General features: G+C 50.4%; 1 long non-coding RNA gene across 1 annotated transcript; it reads right to left on the bottom strand.

Moving 5' to 3' along the window:
• Positions 1 to 642: 642 nt before the first annotated feature.
• LOC129468904 (uncharacterized) lies at positions 643 to 6,331 on the bottom strand. Its single transcript, XR_008652861.1, has 4 exons — positions 6,281 to 6,331; positions 3,683 to 4,036; positions 3,336 to 3,424; positions 643 to 2,426 (listed from the first exon to the last, which is right to left on the bottom strand). It is a non-coding gene; the product is annotated as an uncharacterized lncRNA (long non-coding RNA).
• Positions 6,332 to 7,877: the final 1,546 nt, after the last annotated feature.

Raw genomic sequence — 7,877 nt, 5'->3', positions numbered from 1 at the left:
CCCTCTTCCCAGGACCAGAGTCACTTGGAGCTCAGAAATCAGCAGCACCTAAGAAAGACAGGCAGGCAAAGGCCCAGCAAGGAGGTGAATGCAGATCATTTGGGAATGAGGCAGCCGGGAATGACTTTGGTTAGGGGCTGGTGGTGATGATGGAAGGTGTGGAGTATTAGGGGGCACTCCCTGTTCTTGGTACTTCCAAGTATGATCTGTTCTAGTCCTCTTAACAGTTTAGTCAGATCTTGCAGCAGCAGCCCTGGATGCCCCAGTCTCCAACTTCCCCTGGGCACTCACTGCCCCATACCTGCCATGACTCTTCCTTGGGGTTCCTCTGGCTGCCAGAGTGTGCTTCCCTGGCACTAGAAGTGTATGTGTAGGGGGGTAGGTGTTAGGGCCCCTGGGAACAGTAAGCAATGGACTGGGGTGGAAGCATAAAGAGTCCAGCTTCCCCTCCTTCAAAGGAGACAGCTCTGAGGTCAGTTCTACACTATGTCCTAGACCAGGGGCTGGGGAAGTTTGTTGGCAAAGGGCCAGAGAGTCAATATTTTAGGCTTGGAGGACCATATGGTGTCTGTTGCAACCATTTAACTCTGTCATTGTGGCAGAAAAGCAGCCATAGATAATACAGACATGAGTGGGCATGGCTGTGTTCCAATAAAACTTTATTTACAAAATCAGGAGGCAGGACTGATTTGGCCTGTGGGCTGTAGTTTGCCAACCCTTGAGATGGCCCCAGTGGGCCTGGGCCCAGTGTGGTCACCAGCTCATTCACCCGCCTTTCATTGCTCTCCTCCCCTTCCCAGTCTCACCTCTCCACTCCCTACTGGAGCTTCCAGGATCTCTTCTTAAATAAGTGACTTGATCTTGAATTATTGTCTCTGGGTCTGCTTCTGGGGATCCCCAATCTAAGACAGATATCCCCAATTTCACATGAAGAGACTGAGGCAGCTGGAGGCAAAGCAGCTTGTACAAGACCCCACAAGAAGAGGAGGAGTTGCTTTCTTGAACTGCTGTGGTTTTATCCAGAGTCACTGGACCGTGCTGCCACCCTGGTGGGAGGATGTGTCTGCCTGCACAGTTTGGACAATCTCAAGACAGGTTGCTGGAATTGGCAGAACACCGAGCTCATTCGGTCACTGCCAGGGCTATCAGGCACAGAGGATGAGGCAGTCCTGCCCTGCCCTCTAGAACCCAAAGTCTGGACAGGGAGTGGTAGTTAAATGTGGGGCAGAATGAGATCAATGTCTCCAAGGGGCAACCCTGTCATCCTCTCCCTTGGATCCTCTGGGAAAGCTGCAGGACAAGAGCAATCACTCTTTTTTTTCAGATGGGTAAACTGAGGCTCACAGAGGAGATGGACTTGCCCCAGGCTTATACCTGGCAGAACTGAGTGTGTCCCAGGGCTCTTTGAGCACCTGGGGATGCAGAAGCTGGCGGGGGTGGGAGGCGGCAGGGACTGTGGAAGGCTTTGTGGCTCCCATGGGCACTCCAGCTCACTGTCTTTACTGCCACAGCCACTGCTTCTACATCTGCTGTCTCATTGGATCATGGTGCCTTGAACAAAAGTGTCCTTACGCGTTATCTAATTGAACTCCCATTTTACAGGTGGGAAAATTAAGACCCAGAGAGAGAAGGAACTTCCCAGAGAGCTATCCAGTGAGCCAAGTCAGAGTTAGGAGCAGGAGCCTCAAATTTGCAGGAAAGCAGCATGGTTCTCCAGTTCCCCCAAAAGCCAGATGGCATCTTTGACACCTGGCTCCCAGGGGCCAGTCCTGGAGAGGACACCTGGCCTGGAGCCAACCTTCCTCTCCTCGTTGCCAAAGCTCTGCTCTCTGGGTTCTGGCACTGTCTGAAAATTCCTCCGTTGGTCTGCTCTCGGCAGAGCACAGATTATTGCTCTTGTGCTAATTATTTTTATGATTAAAAGATGATAAATTATTAAACAAAGTCTGAAAAATGTGCCAAGATCTGCTCTGAGGCTGGGCCTGAGAAGTTGCCCCCTTGGCATCCACGTTAATTAATAAATGAGACTCTCCGTGGAGAGGAGCCACAGCTGATACATCTGGCAGCCAGGCAGGAGCTGGCGGAGGCCAGATGCCAGGCAGGTGGGGAGGAAGGGACTCCCTGGGAGTGCCCAGCCTGGGATTTGGTAACAGAGTCCCCTCCTTCTCTGCTCCCAGCCTAGGACTCAGTGGAGAGCCCCGTGGTACCAGCCGAACATCTGCCCTCTGGAAGAGGCCTAGGATTTCAAGCTGAGAAGCTCCAGCTGATACCTTAATGCTATTCCCTTCTCCAAATGCAGACTTGAGAGCACCCCAAGTGTCTAAAGGAAGGCAGAAGACCAGGATTCAAATCTCTGCCAGCCAATTTCTCCTTGGGTAACTTTTGGGTAGGTCACTTAATGAGACTCCAAGCCTCAGTTTCCTCATCTGTAAAATGGGTAGAAACGACATCTACTTTTGCAAGGGTATTGAGAGTGTTAAATAGGATAATGTCTACCAAGAGCACTCAGCTCCCAGCAGATGGTCAAAAAATGTTAGTTGGGCTGACTCGAAGCTTGGCTTTTTTGCTCCGCTGCCATAACTAGCCGTGAAACCTTGGTCAGGCAGCTTTACCTTTCTGAGCCTCAGTTTCCTTATCCGTAAAATGGGAATGAGAACTCCCAAATCTTAGGATCAAAGGGAAAACCATATGTGAAGTGTCTAACAAAGAGTAAGTACTCAATTAGTGGTGGCTATTTTATTATAATTGTTTATTACAGCACCAACGCACTGAAGTTTCAACAAGTGGGTATTCCTCCTTCACCATGGGCACTTCTTCCTGCATCCTTTGCTGGTTCTCCTCCCTCCCCACCTTACTCCTTGCAGCACCCTGGGCTCAGGCCTCGGTGTCTCTTTCTTCCTTACACTCTCTCCCCTGTGAGCTCATCCATCCGTATACTGATGGCTTTCGCATTTCTAATGCTAGCCTCGACCCTCTTCCCAGAACTCCAGACTCCTACAAGCAGTTGCCCATTCAAACTCTTCCCTTGGATGTTTAATAGATATATCAGATCTAACATGGCTAATAATGCATCCCAAATGGAATTCCTCATCTTCCCCTCTGCAAACCTGTTCCCCACCGCCCCTACAGTCTTCCCCACTTGGTTAATGACAGCTCCATCCTTCTGGTGACACCTTGGAGTCATCCTTGGTTCTGCTCTTTCTTTCACTTCAAATACCTAAACCATCAGGAAACCCGGACAGCTCCACCTTCCACCTCTGTTAGAACCTCAGCACTTGACCATCTCCCACCACCTCCCCCACTCCCACCCTAGCATAAGGCACCATCACTCTTACCTGGAATCTTGCAGTAGCCTACTAATTGCTGTCCCTGCTGCGGTACTTGACCCCTATAGTAATGCTCTACATAGCTGCCAGGATGATCCCTTTAAAACACAAACACTAGACCCAGTCACACCTGCTTATAATCCTCCAAGAGGCAAAGTCTTTGCCAAGGCCACAAGGCCCTGTACTACCTGAACCTCCCTGCTTGCTAAGACCTCCCTCTCTTACTCTGTGCCAGCCACGCCCACCTTGGTGCTTCCCTTGATCCCACCTTGGATCTTCATACTGGCTGTTCACTCTTCTCGTTCCTCACCTCCCTCAGACCTCTGCTCAGAGGTCACCTTTGCAGTGAGGCTTACCTTGACTGTCCCATTTAAAAGTGCACCCCTGCACTCTGCATGGCGGCTTCCCTCTTCCATCGTGCATGTCCTCTTCTTACATACTAGAGTTTCTTGAGGCTTGTGTTTGCTGTCTTCTCCCTCCAGCATTATCCGTTTTGTGCCCTGCAGCATTCCCACAGCAACCAGCACAGCCCTTGTGTGGTGGAGGTGCCGGGCATACTGAGATGCATCTGTCAGCATCTGCCTCCTGGTACCTTGGGCCTGCATGTCTGGCAGGCAGGTAGAAGAACATGCTGGCCATTTCAATGTTAAGACAAAGAGGTAGAGAAGGCTGGATGAAGGAGGTGATGACTGAACCATATCCTGAGGCAGCTGGGGTTTCCAGGAAGAGGATAGAGAGAAGGGCATTCCACCTGGTGGAGGAGCCAGCAGGTGCGAAGGCTCGGCAGCTCAGAAGCGTGCTCTGAGAATGGCAGGTTGTCAATGGCAACCTGGGAAGGGGATGGGGGAGATAAGCTGGAGAGGAGGCAGGTGCCTGGGGCCGGGTGCAGAGGGAGGCCAGCTCAGATCTCCTGATTCTGCCTGGTCCTCCACCCTCTGCATAAGCAGATGGGGCACATGCCCACCCTCGTGATTTCCCAAAGGAGACATAGTAGTTTAATTGCCAGGAACAGGATATTAGCAAAATAACCATATTTCATTGTGTCTGGGATGCACAACTATTTTCTACACCACTCAGAAACACTGCTGGCCAATGTGTGTCATGGCATGAAGACCCATGTGAAAGCGTGTGCATCTTTCCAGTTGCGGCTTATATGATAATAGGTAGTATTGCCTAGCACTGTAAAAGGACTTCAGAGATATTATCTCACTGAATTCTTGCACCAACAATGTGTACCTATGGGACAAATAAATGAGTTCCCCATTTTACAGATGTGACAGCCAGTGCACAGAGAGATTAACTAACGGGTCCAACGGGTGAGTGGTGGAGCCCAGGGTGAAACCCAGGCAGTCTCTAAAGCATTGCCTTCCAACATGCAATGGAGTGTGAAATGCAGAAGCCATGGGGAAGCACAGGAAATCGGCCATGTAAGATAGGAAGCAATGGTTCGATTTATTCAGTGGTGACATCCACCACAGCTGCATTCCAGTAATCTGCACCCCTCATCCCAACATCCTCGCCCTGCTCTGCCTGTGTTGGGCAACTCGTCTTCTTGACCGGAGGTGATCTCCCACAGTGAGGTAGCCCTACCCTTCTGTTTCAGCTCTTGGAAAACCCCAAACCTCAAGGCCATACACTCCTTGTGACCAAGTGAGCATCTTGGCAACTTCCTGGCTTTTCCAAAGAGAACTAACTCCTGCTGGGGGCCCCCCAAGTCACCCCTCATGGCCCTTACTTCTAGTGCTCTGGAAATGGCTGAAACCAATGGGTTAACTTGCTTTCCCTATTAAATATTTACATAAACACGCTCGGGAAGGTGTGTGTAAGTTATCAATAATGCAAGGCCAGCCTAGGCTCGGTGAGAGCTAAGAGACCCAAATTGTATCATCATAATCCATTATTCACATATAATGCGTCTATTCTCCTCCATTAGCGCAGGCAGGAAATGCCCCTGAGTGCCGGGCAGGGCTTTGGAAAGCGCAATAAATGGCGGATAGACACATGGCGGGAGGGCGGCAGCTGTAGTTAAACAAGTGTAAATTAGCGCCCAGCCTCGCTCCCTGCCTGCAGCCAGAGCGGCGGGCACAGGCCTGGCAGGGAGGGGGTTACAGGATGTGGGGAACTCGCTATCAATCTAGACGGCCCTCATGGCCTCCCTGGAAACCCTGCCGGAGGAGCCCTCCCGCTGGCCACGTGGGAGACCACGCGTCAGAGAGCACAGGCTTCTGCTCTGCAGGCCTTGGCTGGGTGACCTGGGGCGAGAGGGTGGAGGGGGCTGCTGCGCAAGCTGCCCCCACACTGAGCTCTGGGCCCCATCTGTAATACAGGGATGAGAATCACCGTCTTACAAGGTTGTTGCGTGAAGGAAATAAATTGAGAAAGGAGACGTTCCCAGCATACGGCACACGAGAGGCCCTTAGAGAATGAAAGAACACTCCTCTCCCTCCTCCCCCTAGGCAGTTTCAGACTTGGGAATAAAACGGGAGAAGCTTTGCACCGCACCAAAATGGATGTGGTGCAAAGGCAATGCGAGGTAAAGACAGAAGTGGCTTTATGTTGTCCCCTCATCAGCTTTGCTGTCCCTGCAGGAGGCTCCTCCCCTCTGGACCCCACCCGAGTGTCCTGTGCTGCGGTCCGTCTCCTGGGCTCAGCAAGCACACTCACCATCGCCACCCGGTCCCCAGGACATCTTCAGCCCTTAGTCCGTCCACACCGTCTTCTCAGCACTACCGTATTCCCCTGGGGGGCAGGTCCTGCACAGAGACGAGCGCATCTGCTGTTGAAACGACCCCAGACCAAACGAAAGTTTTGGATTACCCGGGAACTGGAAGGTGGACTTTTGGTGTAAAGAGCACCAGACTGGGAGTTGGGAGAGCTGAGTTCTTATCTCTGTCGCCGCTGATGCTCTGTGGTTTGTGGAGAGTCCCATGGTCTGTGGACCTCAGTCGGCCTACCTGTAAGAGTAAGGGAATTAATCAAATGATTTGATGATCACGCATGACTTACTGAATGTGAAGTGCTAGGTGTGTCTCAGGACCCTTCCTGGCTCCAGAACCCTCAGGATCAGAGGCATCATGAGATTCTAGAATCAATATTCTGGTTCACGTCATTGCTGTGTCTTGTCTCCACAGCTACAGCTGGATTTTTTCTAGCACCGAAGCTGTGTCGTGGTACAGAGACCCAGCGCCCTGGTGTCAGGTGGATGGGCATGAGCTTGATTCACCTTTTACAGAGGAATCACATTAGCAGCCCCTCCTTACCCCTACTCTCCCACTGTAAGGGGTCATGAGCCCAATGCCTCAGGGCATGGCAGTGATGGCTGTTCAGTGGAGGCCACAAAATAAAATGTGAATTTGGAAAGGCGGGGAGCAGGTGATCAGGTTTTGTACTTTTCGGACAATGGTGTCCACATGTGGGCAGTTTGTCCAGGCCAGACCAGTTCTTAGTTCTGATGCCACCTCCTCAGAGAGGCCCTCCCTGCCCTATCTAAGAGCCGCCCCACTACTCTCTTTCCCCCATCCATTTTATTTTTCTTCCCGTCACTACCTGGCATTTTATTGTATACCTAGTAGTTTCGTTGTTCATCGTGTGTTTCCTCGACTGGAATATTGGCTCCATAAGGACAGGTATCTTGTCCGTCTTGTTCTCTGCTGTTCCCCGAGGCCTGGCGCCTAGTAGAAATTCGATACATACTGAATGAATGAATGACTGTAGATTCAAATTTAGCACACATATATTGAGCACCTACTCTAGGCCCATCACTGTACAGGTGCTTTTACATATGTTACACATTTAATTGGCTTAACAATGACATCTATTAATATATATTAAGACCAGTGGACACTAACATTAAATTTCAATTGAGTGAGGCTAGTAGGAATGCTTCACATCTCCTCCCCTGCTTCATGTGTGCCAGGGGGCTAATCATGATTGAAAGGCTGAAGCAGTCGAATGATGTTGTGTTCTGATGTTGTGATGCCTTCTCCCAGGCTTTCCTTTTTTTTTTTTTTTTTTTTTTTTTTTTTTTTTTTTTTTTGAGATGGAGTCTCGCTCTGTCACCCAGGCTGGAGTGCAATGGTATGATCTTGGCTCATCGCAACCTCCGCTTCCTGAGTTCAAGTGATTCTCCTGCCTCAGCCTCCTGAGTAGCTGGGATTATGGGCATGCGGCACCACACCAGGCTAACTTTGTATTTTTAACAGAGACGGGGTTTCTCCATGTTGGTCAGGCTGATCTCAAACTTCCAACCTGCTTCGGTGATCTGCCTGCTTCGGTCTCCCAAAGTCCTGGGATTACAGGCCTGAACCACTGCACCCAGCCTACACTTTCCTTCTTGTCCTTCCTTCAGTTCAGCTCATCTGCTCTCAAACTCAAGGGTGTTTAGGTAAAAATGACTGTACTAGGTTATATACAAAGAAAGCCAGGGAGCCGATTTCAGGGAATTGAAGAGCAATTTGAACTCTATGCAACTTTTGCCTGATGTACCAATTTTAGAGTCAAATGCTCATATGTTATATAAGATTACTGTACTAGCTGTGTGGCTTTGGGCGA

Source organism: Symphalangus syndactylus, chromosome 12 (genome assembly GCF_028878055.3).
Source record: "Symphalangus syndactylus isolate Jambi chromosome 12, NHGRI_mSymSyn1-v2.1_pri, whole genome shotgun sequence".
Taxonomy (NCBI): Eukaryota; Metazoa; Chordata; class Mammalia; order Primates; family Hylobatidae; genus Symphalangus; species Symphalangus syndactylus.
Note: the sequence above shows the minus strand (reverse complement) of the source record. Positions and strands in the feature narration are given on the sequence as shown.